Below are 15,219 nucleotides of genomic sequence, written 5' to 3' on the forward strand. Positions count from 1 at the left end.
AATTCCTCTACTCTCTTCCGGGCTATTTTTCAAGATGCTGAGCTATAATTGGGGATTTTTGTTTTCCAGGCGCCTCATTGTAGGCGTCTCGTGCTGCTCCAGAGATGCCCCAGCCCAGGTTTGCAGCTGGTGGCAGAGCCGGGAAGGGGCCAGCCCTGGGTCTGGGCGTTTTGTTCCGTTTTTTGGGGGAGAATAAAAGGGGGTGTGTGTCTGGGGAGCTGATGATGTCATTTGGGGTACCCCGATGTCATTGGGGCAGCGATGATGCAGTGGAGGAGCAGGTGAGTGGGGGATGTGGGGGGTTATGTGAGGGTCTCCCAAAAGAGGTGGTTCACAGCCCCAAAACGTCTGAAAATTCTTGGGATGCATTAAAAAATGTGAGAACCTGTAACTATGGGCATGAGGCATTGAAATAGAGAACAATATTTCATTTACATATGACAGATATATATATATAGAAATAATATTAACTGATGTATGTAAAATAAGTTCAAAATAAAAACCTCTGTCTCTAAGGATTCTATGATTCTGTGCTTCTGTCTTATATAAAAGATCCTGCAATATAAAAATACTTAAAAAAATGTATTTATAAAAAGATATTAGTGTCAAAATAGATGTGTAAGCAGACAGTCTAAATTCGGTATCATAAGTGTTGATGTATAAATCTAAGCAGATTTTCTATATAAGTGTAAACAGAGAATATAAATTCCCTAAATAGATACATGTGTAAATAAGGGAGGGGGTGCTGCCGCCCAGCGGCTGAAGGCCGGTCCTGCAGCTCTGGCCCCGCCCCCGGCCCGCCGTGGCCCCGCCCCCGGCCCGCCGTGGCCCCGCCCCCGGCCCGCCGTGGCCCCGCCCCCGGCCCGCCGTGGCCCCGCCCCCGGCCCGCCGTGGCCCCGCCCCCGGCGGCGCTGTGCGTTGGTTCCGCAGCTCGTGCGCGCGCGCGGCTTGGCGGAGGCCCGCCCGGCCACGGTCTCGGGAGAGCGAACCAGGACCGCCGGGACTCGGACGAGCTCCGCGCTACCTGGGGCGCGATCGGTGCCGCCCGCCCGCCCTCGACAGCGGCCGTCGGCGCTCCAGTATCTCGTGTCTCCAGTATCTCTTACGCGTTACCCCGCCCCCGTCAGTGCCCGGCAGTTTTCCGGGTGTCCATCTCCACGGCCCCGCGGTCCTGCAGGACCCGGGAAGTGCCCCCTCAGTCTTCCGCCGCGCGTCTCTATGGCACTTCAGTCCTCCAGGACCCCGGAAGTACCTCCTCAGCTGCTGGTAGCCCAGCGCGATGTCTTCTTCACCCAGCCCGAGTTCAGGTACCAGAAGCAGCGTGGTGAGGGTGGTGGCCGCCCCTCTTTCCTCTCCACCTCTGGTCTTGCTCCTGGGGCCGTCTGGTAACGCAGGGTCACGGTGTGGTTCCACAGGCGTGGGACCCAGCTCTCGTTGTCCCACCGTCTGTGAGGGCCCCAGCAGGTGACCGGGAGGGGTGGTGGCTGGAGATGAGAGGAGGCCCCCAGGCTCGGGGGCAGCAGCTGAAGGAGGAGGAGATGGAGCGCTGTCATTGCTGCGTGAGGTGAGGGAGAGGAGGCAGCACAACTGCTGGAGAAGGGCTCCAGGGACACCAGCGCCTGCCCCCGCCCCCCCTCCCCGGGCACAGCTGGTGAGGGGAGGTGTTTAGCAACAGCAGATCGTGCCTGGATGTACCCGATGCCACAAGAAACAAGCGTTTCGGGGCCAATTATCTACACGAAACACCTCCGTCGCCAGCACCGCTGCCCGCCCCCCCCCCGGTGACATGGGACGGAGCCGCTGCCAACGGGCCCGCTGCTGGCCCGGCCCCGGCTCCTCCTCCTGCGGGGACGGGAGGCGCGGAGCCGCCGCTGTGGGGGACTGTGGCGCCGCTGAGGGACTGTAAGGTGAGGGGCAAGGTCTGAGGCGGAGCGGGACGGCGAGGCCGGGCGTCCTGCCGTGTGGGTGGGCCCTGGGGAGGCCCCGAGAGCCCGGCCGGGTCTGTGGCAGGAGGGGAGCTGAGCCGGGCCGAGCCTGCTGGGGCTGAGGGGAGGGCGGTGTGGTGATGCCTCTGTTGGAGCCGGTCTCCCTGAAGCCCCCCGGCAGCCCTTACCCCGGGGGCGCGTTTCAGGAGGGGTGAGGCTGCTGGGGGGGGGTCTGCAAACGGGGACGAGTGGCTGCCGCCTTCCCTGCGGCGGGGAAAGCAAGCTCGGCTCTGAACACCTCTGGGTCTTGGGGTGGGACCTTTCCCAGGAACCTTCCCACCCCCCCCCGCCAGGGTGGGGGAGCAGGAGCAGCTGGAGCTGCTGGTAGCCCGAGTGTGGCCACAGCGCCTTGGAGTGGAGCTGCCAGGGGTGGACAGTGGCAAGGCTGTGGATGGGGACAAGGCCGAGTACGCAGACAGGGCGCCAGATGGGAGCATCACTTGGGGAGGGCGTCCCGAGCGGGTGAGCTCCACCTGCTCTGCCACCGCACTGGGCCAGGGCTCTGGGAAGGAGGAGCAGGAGCCCCGGGAAGAAGAGCTGCTCGCTGACACCGTGATAGGGTTCTCCAGGGAACAGAGGCTGCACTGGCTGTTGCTGTCATCCAGGGGGGTCGGGAGTCCTGGGGTTGCAGGGACCAGAGGCCTCGAGAGCGCAGGTGAACTCCCAGAAGCGCTGCTCCATGGTGAAGTAGGGTTTGATATATTAAAGCTGTAAACTAATTGAAGTAGGTGCTTAATATATTAGAACTGTAAATTAGAGTAGGAGCTTAATTTAGGAGACCGGGTGCCTTAAGGCTGTACAAAGAGCAGATGCAACAGTTGTAGCACTAAATGTCAGAACTTATCTCCTATTTTTTAAGAAAGAATGCTTTAGGACAATATAACCTTGTAGTAGAAGCTTATCTCTCAAAACAAGGGGCCCGGGGTTACTGAGGAATGCAGAGACATGTCAAAGCTAACACTTTTGATGCGCCAGCAAGAATAAAGAAGTAGAGCAGAGGCCTGCAGTTCACCCAGAAGTCACAACGATGAAGAGGAGTGGAGGAAGTAAATGACCACCAGATGCCTCTGAAGACCACCGAGAGACTCTAATGCGCATGCAGGAGTGGGCAGTAACCTGTAATAATGAGTTAATGAATAGGTAATCATTTCTTGGGAAACTAGTGAATATGCATACATAGAATGTATTTAAACTGTACGTGTAAATCAGTCGGCGCGCACATTAGGTGGAGCAATCCCCTGTATGCCCGGCGCTGCGATAAAGAATACCTGCTTAATAGTCACCGCTTTGTAGCCGAGCTAGCCTGCCTGCCTGCTTGCTCTCCTCTTGTTCCTCCCCTCGCAGTCACCTGTCCTGCACCGCACTCTGCGGCTCGGGCTGTCCGCTTTTCCTGGCTTGAAACAGCCTCAAAAACGAGGCCCTTGGCGGCCTTTTCTTGCCGCGATTCCCTTCCCCAGTACGGACTTACCTGCACTGGAGCTGGTCTCCTCGGCGAGTGAGTTTTGTTTGTTCTCCCTGTCTTTGGATACCGCTTTCATGGCCTCAAAAAACCTGGTGCTGCCACTCTCTCCAGTGAACAGAAAAGATCAAATGTGTGGAGCCTGGTCCCACATGGAAGGTTCCAGGAGGGAAGCGTTGTGCTTTTTCTTACTTTCTCTGGAATCCACTTTCATTTCACCAATAACCTTCATTCTCACTCTCTGACCTAGGCCGCGCTCAAAATTAGGAAGTATCTGGAGCTTACATGGAAGCTTCCACAACAGAAAAGAAGTGCTTGTACTGATTGTCTCTGGGAATGGCTTTTACTGCCCCAGTAACCTTGGTGCTTATACTCTCCCAAAGGCGAGGCTCCATTGCAGCAAACTTCCGGAGAAGGACCAAGCAAAAGGAAGGAGGGTAAGAAAAGTCTCTGTTTAGAATGGGAAATAGAGAATTCTAGGCCTAGGGATGAAAAAGGGGATAAAAAGAAAGACCCTGGGAACATTCCCCCAGACAGTCCTTTAGGGGAGAATGTTGAGTTTTCGGGTTGATTCTTCTTGTACAAAGGATAAAGATAAAAAGAAAATTATTTGTTTTGTTTGGACTGCATCCCGGAGGGGCTGGGGACGGCCGGGGCGGGGAAGGACGTGGACGTCCTGGGTGGGGTCCCAGGGGGGATCTTGGGGACATCCCTGGGGGTCCTGTGTCCATCATGGGAGATCTTCGGGGTGTCCTGGGGCAGAACATGTTTGCATTTGCATTTGAATTTGTTTGGACCAAAGAACCCATAAGACCTCCTAGTGTATTTTGGCCTAAATTTGGATCTGATGAAGACTGGGTCTGTCAGACTTTAAATGTGCATGTGAATAATAAGGAATAATAAGGAATAATAAGGAATTAGAAGAAGGTGAATATGCTTTTTGCTGGGTCAAGATGAATAGATTCGGGGACACCCAAGTCCATTCTATATGTTCCCAGCCCAGACCGTCAGTGACGTTTCAACCAATAAAGAAGCTGAATCCCCTAAGGGGACCCCTTAGACTCTTAGTTGGGGGCAAGGAAGAGGGGTGAGTAACAGGGGAAGAGGACTGCCCCGACCATTCCTACCAGCAGCTCAAGGTTCACCAGTAGGATAATTATCATTGTGGGATTTACAGAATCCCCTGAGTTGTTTGGGCAAGTGTTAGAACAAGTGCTTGAACAATTCAAACCTCCATCGGGAGAAGCCCTGCTTCAGTTATGTGGATGACTTATGGGTATCTGGGGAGGGAGAAGGCAGGGTAAAAGAAGCCACGAATGAGTTATTGAACTTTTTGGGACAGCAAGGTTTGAGGGTCTCAAAAAAAAAAAAAATTAAAAAAAAAAAATTGCAATATGTGGAAACAGAAGTGAAGTACTTGGGACGTCTAGTCAGTGAAGGGAGTCGAAAAACAAATCCTGTAAGTCCTGAGAGCATCAAAGGAATAGTAGGCTTAGCTCTGCCAAAGACCAAGAGGGAAATGAGAAAGTTTTTGGGGCTGACTGGGTACTGTAGACTGTGGATAGGGGTGTGTGCTCAAAAGACTAAAGGACTATATGCCATACTGTTAGCTGAAGAACCGAATGTATTGATTTGGACAGAAGAAGAGGAGGATTTAGTGGAAGATTTAAACCAGAGCCTAATTAGAGCTCCAGTTTTAGCCTTATCTTCTTTAGAGAAAACTTTTCAACTATTTGTAACTGTAGACAAAGGGGCTGCGTTAGGAGCTCAAGAAAGCGGCAGCCAGTGGCCTATTTATCCAAACTCTTAAATCCTGTCTCCCGAGGGAGGGGAATGATAGAAGTTAGCACCCCTTACCAAGTCAAAACCATTTTAGCCCAAACCACGGGAAAACGGCTAACCAATTCAAGAATACTGAAGTATGAAGGAATTTTAATTGAAAAGGATGATTTGATTTTAACTACCAGCTCTTGCCTTAACCCAGCGAGCTTTTTGTGGAAAGGAGAAGTAGAGGCAAAGGATGAAGAACTTACACGCGAATGCATAGATGTAATTGAGTACCAGACTAAGATACGACCTGACTTAAGGGAAGAACCCCTGTCTGGGGGTCTTCATTTGTTCGTAGACGGTTCTTCAAGAGTGACAGAAGGAAAGAGGTGTAATGGATATGCGGTGGTGGATGGAGCGAGCCAACAAGTAAAAGCCTCTGAGAAATTAACTAGTGCATGGTCCGCTCGAATGTGCGAGATGTATGCCTTAAACCAGGCACTAAAATTAATTGGAGAAGGGGAACGAACAAAATATACAGACTCTCGTTAGGCCTTTGGGGTAGGGCATACATTTGGTAAAATTTGGGAAGAACGAGAACTAATAAATAGCAAAGGGAAAGAACTTGTATATGAGGAACTTATAGAACAGGTGTTAGCAAATATACTAATGCTAAGTGAAACAGCAGTTGTACACGTTAAAGGTCACCAGAGAGGCAATTCAATTACCACAAGGGGAAATAGATTAGCGGACAAAGTGGCAAAAGTGGTGGCCTTGGAGCAGGAGACAATTAAGATTTATAGTCTTGTTCCTCAAGTACTGACACTAACGACCCCGTTGATATTCATGGAAAAAGAAAAAGGACAATGACAGAAGCAGGGGCAGTGGAGAAAGAAGGTAAATGGATTCTGTCTGGTGGAAGGGAAATGGTTAACAAACAAACTATGAGAGAAATAATGGCAGTGTTACATCAGGGACGCCGTTGCGGAACCCGAGCAACGTGCGATATGGTTTTGCAGAAGTATGAATGTTTTGGCATTTGCACCGTAGCAAAGCAAATTTGTGGAAGGTGTATTATTTGTAAGAAAATAAATAAGAAGACTCTTAGAAAACAACCTCCAGGCGGACGGGAACCAGGGTTAAGGCCATTTCAAAGTATACAAGTCGGTTGTAGTGAACTACGACCAATTCGCAGGTATAAGTACCTCTTAGTCCTGGTAGATCACCTTACTGGATGGGTGGAAGCTTATCCCTTAGTCTCAGCGACAGCTGCAGGGGTGATAAGCGTAATGCTAAAGCAAATAATTCCTAGGTATGGAATAGTGGAAAATGTGGATTAAGCCATTTTATCTCAAAGGTGCTACAGGGAGTGATGGAAGGTTTAGGGATAACATGGGATTATCACACTCCCTGGCACCCCCATCATCTGGAAAGGTTGAAAGAATGAATCAAGCCATTAAGAAGCAACTATCTAAATTAGTTCTTGAGACAAAATTACCATGGATTAAGTGTTTACCAATAGCAGTATTGAGAATCCAGACTTCCCCTGGAAAGGGTACTGGTCTCTCGCCTTAAGAAATGCTTTTTGGACTACCCTACACTGGGTACACACCCCACATTTCAAACCAAGGACATCTTCCTTAAGAAATATATACTGGGGCTGTCGTCTTATCTCTCTTTCCTCAGAACTAAAGGCCTTCTTGCTCAAACTCTGCCGTTGGAATTTGTCGTCCATCTGTATAAACCGGGGGACTGAGTACTAGTCAAATCCTGGAAGGAGAGTAAGCTCCAACCGGAGTGGGAAGGACCATTCCAAGTACTCCTCACTACAGAAACGTCAGTAAGGACAGCGGAAAGAGGTTGGACTCACTACGCCCGGCTAAAAGGACCAGTTGAACCCCCACTGACAGATCCAGTAGAGCAGTGGATCATACATTCCGCTTACAGCCTGCTGCGAGTAACCCTAAAAAGACAATAAGCCGTGGGTTGGGGTGGGATCCAGTCGGGAGGTATAAATATGTGTACGCTGTGAATTTTAAGAAGCATTTTGTGATGATCCTGGTCGTAGGGGTGGTGGTGCGTTTCCCACTAGGAAGCTGGAGTGCACACCCAGATTACCCAGTTAGGCTTGTCATAAATATCACTACAGGAGATACCCCACAGACCGTACGCTTTGATGCCTGTCAAGTACTGAAGTGTGGGGATCTAGAGGCCCAAAGACAGTGGAGTGGTGAAAACAAGTACCTGTGTCCAGAAATCTGGAGGGTCGCAGGGAGATACCCCGAGGCTGCACCTGGTGAACGATGGAGTGAAGTGTTGTGGACCATTCAAATTGGAGGGTGGACCGTTGATGACCTAGGCGGATGAGGTCTAACCTAATATATGGAATAGGAGCAGATGTGCCTGGAAGAGATCCAAGGGGAAGATTTAGAATAGACATAGTGGAAAATAGCAGTCAAGCGGAAGGGACAACTATTACTAGTAAACTTCCAGTAATACAACAGTGGGGGACCATCGAATGATCCAGCTTTGGTAACGGTTACCAAGATTAAAGATCTTAGACAAATACCTGAAATTGAAACAGCGTCCGGTGAGATGAATGCTTGGGTAGAATGGGTAAAATATACCATTAATAGTTTGAACCAAAGCAATTGCTATGCTCGTGCCTCAGGAAGGCCCACAGCACAGATATCCCTTTCCCATAGGGTGGATGAAAGATTCCGTAGGGATGTGGTGTATGATAGCATTATACCAAGAAAAGACCACCTGGGGAAATGAGACTTGCCATTCACTTCCTTTACTGTTTCCTGCCTTGGAGTCTAGAGATGTTAAAGTACCACCAGTATTTTCCACAGCAATTGGTAACCACCTAGCGTGCCTCTCATGGCAGGGTGTGAATGCCACCAAACCTGTGGGGGTTTCACCCTATGCACTGAAACTCTGAATGTGACCGAGGATGTAGGAGGAAACTACTCAGCGTTACGAGTGCCTCGGGCGGATCTCTGGTGGTATTGTGGAGGGAAGACCTCGCGATCTGTGTTGTCACCTAACTGGAAAGGTACATGTGAGACGGTACAATTGGCAATAGCATTCACCCTAGCATTTGAAAAAGGAACAGGATCCCTGAGCTCAGGTAATAGTGTAAGAAGAAGTTTAGGTGTATCCTTTGATGAACAGATATATAGATCCCAGCGGCATCCCTAGAGGAGTCCCGGATGAACAAAAAGCAACGAATCAGATAGGAGCAGGATTCGAATCTCTCTTTTTTCTGGTGAGTAACTATAAACAAAAATGTAGATTGGATATATTATATTTACTGTAACCAACTGAGGTTTATTAATTATACCAGAGATACGCTGAAATGAGTAACAGAACAATTGGATGCAGCCAGCCGAGTGGCCTGGGAAAATAGGATCGCCCTAGACATGATCTTTGCGGAGAAGGGAGAGGTGTGTGTAATGGTAGGGAATCGGTGTTGTACCTTTATCCCAAACAATACGGCTCCAGATGGTACTATAACTAAAGCCCTTCAAGGGCTCCCCGCTCCAGCTTGACAGGAGTTAGCTGAAAAAGTCTGGAATAGACACCTCACTGACAGGTTGGCTGGATTCCTGGTTTGGAAAATGGAAAGGTATGGTGGTATCAACACTGACTTCTCTTAGAATAGTAGCAGGAGTCTTAGTGGCTGTAGGATGCTTTATCATTTCCTGTGTGCGAGGATTAGTTCAACGATTAATTGAAACTGCCCTAACGAAACAAGTGGAAGTAGACCCTCCCCCATACCCTGGGAAAATGGTTCAACTCCAGGAAAAGAACAAGAAAGAGGAAGACGAATGTGAATTGATGCTTGCAAACCTAGAAGTTTCTTATGGGAGCATACCCGGATAAGTAAGTGCAAAAAGCAATAAATTTAGAAAATGAAAGGGGAGGGATTGTAAAAAAATCTAAGTATTGTTTTTGCAGAGGAACAACTTGGCCAGTCTGCAACGATGTAGCTAGAGAATGATTAACAACACAAAGGCTGAGCAAGAGACAAGCAAGAATGCTCATCCCTTAGACAAAGGAGAAACCAGTCTATGCTGAATTAGTAGTTTAATGGGAAGATGAACATTTAACTGAGACCAGCTACCATGGGCAATAATACAAAAAAAGGAGCAAATAAACAGGTGAAGTACGGGGCTTAGCAGGGGTGATGGGGAGAAGTAAACGGAGGCGGAGTGAACAGAAATAGTTTTAGGCGAATCGGGTAGGCTGTAAACCCTGGAGTTTGGGAGCCAATGGGGAAACAGGGGAGAGAAATTTCTGCCGGGAACAGGAAATAAAAAGTTATTTCGGGAACTCAGGTGTGCCTCCCAGCTAGGTCACCCGTTCTTGCAAGAACGTCTAGATAAAACGTGCTTCATATCGATCACTGCCCGAGTCATGGTTATTGGATAAGGAGCGTTTCTAACAGTACTGCTTTCATTGCCCGCAAACCTTGGTGCTAACACTGCCCGTTAGCGCGGGATTCAATAACACCAAAAGTCTGGAGCTTACTGTAACATGGAATGTCCCGGGAGAGAGCAGTTGTGCTTGTTCTCGCTGTCTCTGGGAACGGCTTTTGTGGCCCCCCAGGCCTTGCTGTTTACGCTCTGCCAGGGGCGAGGCTCAATTGCAGCAGCTTCTGGAGCTTGCTGCCTCGTGGAAGGTGGCAAGAGGGAAAAGCGGTGCTTGATCTTACTGTCTCTGGGATCCACTTTCATTTCACCAATAACCTTCGTTGTCACTCACTGCCTAAGGTCATCCTAAAAAATAGCAAAAGCCTGAAGCTTGCTCCCAAATTGAAGGTGAAGAAAGGGACTAGTTGTTCTCGCGCTCTCTGGGAACAGCTTTCATTGCTCTACTAACCTTGGTGCTAAAACTGTCCCAACAGCAAGGCTGAATAACAGCAAACGTCTGGAGCTGGATCAACATGGAGTGTCTGGGAAGGAAAAGTGGTGCTTTTTCTCACTGTTTCTGGAATCCGCTTTCATGGCCCCTGCCATTCTGTGATTTTATGCTGCCAGCTCAGTGTGTCTTGCTTAAGTACTTGTTTTGTGGGTGCTGTTACCCTGCACGGATTTTTTCCAGCATGGCTCCGACCCAGGGACGCAGGGAGTGGGGACTCTGCAGCAGCATCCTCTGGCAGGGGGGCTGGCATTTGTGGAGGGTAAGTAGATAAATCAGGGGAATCTTCTCTAGTCTGTGCCAGACTGACTTCTGAATGCCGTGTGGTTAATAGGGATTAATGGGAATTAAATAAGAATGGGAGAGACGCGCTGGGAGAACTAAACTGCCTTGAGAATAGGCATTAAGTGGGGGGGGGCATGTTACCTGGGAAGTATCTGGGGAGATGGTTGCTGGCATGGCTGGTGTCCTGGGTTGAGCAACAGAGGACTAATTTCTCTTCCAGTGCTGGGGAAAATGCCACTTTTGGAAGACTATAGTGTCTGAATTTGTGAAAATATTTATTTTATAGCCAGCTAGGCTACGTGGGATTCAAGGTCTTGGTGTTTTCAAGCCTTGCCACGTGCAGGGATGAGGAGGAGCGAGGCCTGGCTAACAAGATTATTTCATACCATGAACGTCATATTCTTTAGAAATTAGAAAGTTTGCTGCATAGTTTCTCTCTCCCTTGATGGCAGCAGTCCAGAGAAACTCCTTGCCCCGGTTCCAGACCCACGAGGCCTTCCCTTCCTCCTGAAGCTGTTGCTCTCACAGTGTCCGACTTACTGTCCACTGCTGGGAGTCACAGCTTCCTACTGATATAATTGGCTGAGTATAATTCTTGTATATCTTATATTAGTATCCGGATTAATACTGGTTCTTTAGTATTATTGTTAATTATTTAGTCTTATCCTATTAAATCTATTTATATTTCAACTCTTGTGTTTCCTTGTTTTCCCCAATTCCCCTTTCTGGGCGGGGAGGGGTCATCGGGTGATAGAATGATTGTCTCAATGACAATAAATTGTTATGGGTTTTCTCAAACCGTAACAGCTGGAAACTGGGATCCTTTGGATGGTGGCTTTCACAAAGCCTCAGGGCAGGGGGATGTTGGAGCTGTACCCCAAGATGTGGGGCAGGGTTTGGGGGCACCACCCAGATCATGGCAGCAGCTCTGCTCAAAGCCAGCCAGGACTACATATTTCTAGACCTTGCAGGCACACACAATTTGAAAGTCACATACCATCCTGGGAGAGGTCTGGAGGCTGCTGGCTCACCAGGGCGCTTTGAGGGTGTTCAAGGATCACCAGCCCCCCTCATCCTTGCTCACAACATGAGGACTCGCGCTACACAATGCAACGTCCAAGTGGTGTGAAAGGGAGATACTGAATCATAGAATGGTTAGAGTTGGAAGGGACCTTAATCCTCATCCAGTTCCAACCCCCTGCCACGCGCAGGGTAACCTTCCACTGTACCGGGCTGCTCAAAGCCCCATCCAGCCTGGCCTTGAACACCTCCAGGGATGGGGCAGCCACAGTTACTCTGGGCAACCCGGGCTGGTGTCTCACCACCCTGCGAGTAAAGAGTTTCTTCTCGATATCTGTCTAAATCTCCCCTCTTTCAGTTTAAAACCATTATCTGTTGTATAAAGGCCAGAAAAAGCTGAAGGGCTGGATGTTGATCTGTTCTTAGCTCCATAAAATTACAGCAGAGCTCTGGTGAAAGGCTTCCCTGGCAGATACTGCCCAGGACAGCATGGATTGGGGTGTCTGTGGCGTTAGGAGCCTCCCCATCCTCCGGAGCCAAGCGCTCTCCTGGCTCTCAATGACAGCAGCTCCTCTGGGAGATGGCTCAGGCATTGGCCCAGGCATTCTGCAAGGTAATTACATGGTCTTTAGTGGCTCCGGCTATTAGACAGCTAGGAAGTGCTGACATGTGTCGGTTCATCCTTGTCTGGGCTGTGATGGAGTTGGGTATGGAGCAGCCTACGGAGCTGGCACGGGGACGCTGAAAACACCCGGCAAGAGCTCTGGGAGCTGGGCAGGGCACATGGGAGTGGGGCAGGGATGGGCAGCCAGCTTCCCCAAGCACCAGACAGCTCAGCTTGGCTCACCTCCAAATCTGGCTTTTCTGTGTCTTTTGGTTTTTGGTTTTTTTTTTTTTTTTCATCTGGGCAAGTCTCACGGGGGCAGCTGTTGAGAGGCAAAGAAGCTGAATTGGATTGTTGTGCCCGCATGAAGTAGGCTCTGGTTACACAGCCGGAGAGAACAGGATCCTAAATTGGATTTCGCCGCTCACTTGGAATGGGCTCCAGTCATGTGGGATTATTGGGGATTTAAAGTTTACATATAGGAAATGATGATGAGGCCATGCCCCGGACAAAAATCTGGGGAGCGCCGTGTTCTACTTCGTTAATAAGCGGGGAGAAATCTTGCAATTAACAGCTGAGCTGTGAACAGAAGCATCGCTGGCAATGCTGGCGCGGTAATGAAAAGTTTGCAGGATCACAGCATGGCTATTATGTTTGCGAAATGGCTCCTCTGTTTGTGAAACACAAAGGCCCGTGTGCTAACAGGGTTGGCTCCTTCCTCTGGGCTGCCCCCCCCAGGCTCCGCATCCCCTCCGTGCTGGGTTGATGCTCATGGGGGATCTGGAGGGGACAAAGCAGATCCCCGAGGGCTGGCACCCATCCGTAGATCTGCAAAAGCATTGTGCCCCAGTAAAATCAATGATGGATTATTTTTTTTTTTTATAAAAAGCATAAAATTCGGGATGCTTCATTGGATTTGCCTGGTGTTGAGACTTAGTTTCTCTGATTTGTTTCCCGTTCCTCTTGTCTCCCCCTTGTTTTGGCCCCGGAAATGTCGAGGCTAATTGCCAACATTATTTATCCTCCTGTTCCAGCCTCGCTCACCTTAGTGCTGGCAAATTAGGCAGTTGTGTGCGAGCATCGTCACCGGCGTGGGCAGCCCCTGCCCTGGGAGCTGAGTCGGGCAGGAAGAAAAAGCTTCATTTTTGGGGAGCAAAGCTCCTGCAAGCTGCTTAGCCAGAGACAGTCCTATTTTTTTGCCTATTTTTTGCCAAGGGATGAATTGAAGTGTAGCTGTGGGAGCTGAAGTGATGGGGGCGGGGATCGGAGCCTGCCTGCAGCTGGCTTTGGGGTACAGCGGGGTCTGAGGCTGCCTGGGTCCCTGTGGAGGGACCCTCTCTGGTTTTGGGGACGATCTTGGTGGGATGGGGAGCAGGGCCAGGTGCCAGCAGATGGCACTCCTGAATGCACGGCAGAGACTTGCTTAGCAGAAGCTGCTACGAAATGGTTTTTCCGGCTTCTCTGTGCAGCTGCTCTGGGCCGGGGCTGGACGCTGTGGCCCAGCACGGTCTCCAGGCTCGCCCTGCGTCCTTGCTCTCTGTGCTCCTCACTGCCACTGTCTGCTGCCTGAAGAGCCTGCGCCCCGCACCTCTTGCTCCTCCTGGCCCAGGTGCTTTCCCAGTCTCTGCTTTGGTCTCCCGCTGTGTCCAGGGTGCAATGATGTGGGGCCAAAGGTGGGGGTCTGCTCAGGGACCCCAGCCTAAGGTTTTGGTGCCCAGGTTGGAAACGTGAGCGTCACCAAGAGCGTGGAGGAGGGCTGGGAGCAGAAGCGTGTGGAGGCTTTTTATTTTCTGTCCCTTGGGCGGTAGGCTCTCACCTCTGCCTCGAATTACAAGTCATGTCACATCTTGGGAGGCTCGAAATTGTGTTTCTCAGCAATGTTCCCAAAGAGATTAGAAGCACTGAAATGGCTGAAATACCCTCTGAGCTTGGGGCGGAACAAGGCGCCGAACACAGCAGGGTGGGAAGGGCAAAGAGCTGCAGCATCCTCACGGGGGCGGAGGGGAGGGCTGGGCTCAGCTCGTTGCTTGCCCCCTCCCCACAGCCCTGTTTGATTTGGGGTTATTTTTCCGATGCTCATTCATACGGGTGCAAACGGGATGTGGGAAGAACTGGGGTGGCCACTTTCCTTCTGGCTTGGGTTGGAGAGACCCAAGCACCATCCCAAACAGCACAAGGTGTCTTTAAGCTGCACTTAAATGCTCCCCCATGGAGCAGGGTGTCGGTCCCCAAATTTACAGATGGAAAGCGAGGAGCTGTGATTTAAGGCAATTAAGTAGGGCCAAGCAGCCAGGCAGAAGCCGGCCGTGAGTATGGAAGGGATTGATTTCCAGGGCTGATTTAGAGGAGGTAGAGATTCAAAACTTCTGAAGCTTGGCTGCTTGTTTTCAGTTGGCATATTGCTAACAGCAGCCAAAATTGCCCAGCTCCGATTCTTTGCGGTCTCTTTTTGCTGCTGGAGCCCTCGCGACGGGATGCAGCTGCAGAGAGCTGGGTCGGCTGCGGGGCTGCATCACGGTCCTTGCAGTCCCCCTCCTGTTCCTGGGACCGTGCAGAGCCGTCTGAGGTGTCACCAAAGTGGATTGGTCTCCAGGTTCTGCTTGGAGGGCCTGGCGGACCGAGTGATTGGCGATCAGCCGGCTGAACTGACACATCATCCCACAATTACAGACCTCCTGGAAAGAAAGAGTCAACCCAGGCAAAGACCAAGCCGCTTACAAATACTGAAGGAGCCATTAAAGATGCAAAATCATTATCTCCCGAGCAATCCAGCGACGCTCACGGGAACATTAATGCCAGAGCAGCACATAGGAATGATGAATGTAGATGTATGTATGGATCTTGGGTCATGGAGTGGACAGAAAGACGAGCTGGATAAAAAACACGTCCATAAATGCGGGCATCATCCCAATTACAGCCTGGAAAGAAATGCAGGGTGCAAGGAATGGGTGAAAGGGGTATCAATGAAGTGGGGCACCAAAGAGTGGTGGCCTTGGATGCCAAAAAGCTGGAGCTGCTGGGATCGAAGGAGGAGCTCACGCGAGTGGGTCTGTTCGGGGAATCCCATTGGGATTCACCGCTCCGGTCTCCACTGGCTAATTACGTTGCCATTACATTCTTCATGACTGGTGAGAGTCAGCAAAAGCCTTGGTGAGGGTTGCCTTGGAGGTCAA

General features: G+C 50.5%; 1 long non-coding RNA gene across 6 annotated transcripts; it reads left to right on the plus strand.

The window, feature by feature from the left end:
- Positions 1-901: 901 nt before the first annotated feature.
- On the plus strand, positions 902-11,112 carry LOC134520567 (uncharacterized). Of its 6 annotated transcripts, none has more exons than XR_010072468.1 (3): positions 902-1,907; positions 2,961-3,125; positions 3,695-11,112. It is a non-coding gene; the product is annotated as an uncharacterized LOC134520567 (long non-coding RNA). The 6 variants fall into 6 exon arrangements; XR_010072469.1 differs by having other exon boundaries at positions 2,965-3,125; XR_010072471.1 differs by having other exon boundaries at positions 902-1,307.
- The last annotated feature ends 4,107 nt before the right edge of the window (positions 11,113-15,219 follow it).

The sequence above is a fragment of the Chroicocephalus ridibundus genome, chromosome 9 (genome assembly GCF_963924245.1).
Source record: "Chroicocephalus ridibundus chromosome 9, bChrRid1.1, whole genome shotgun sequence".
Classification (NCBI taxonomy): Eukaryota; Metazoa; Chordata; class Aves; order Charadriiformes; family Laridae; genus Chroicocephalus; species Chroicocephalus ridibundus.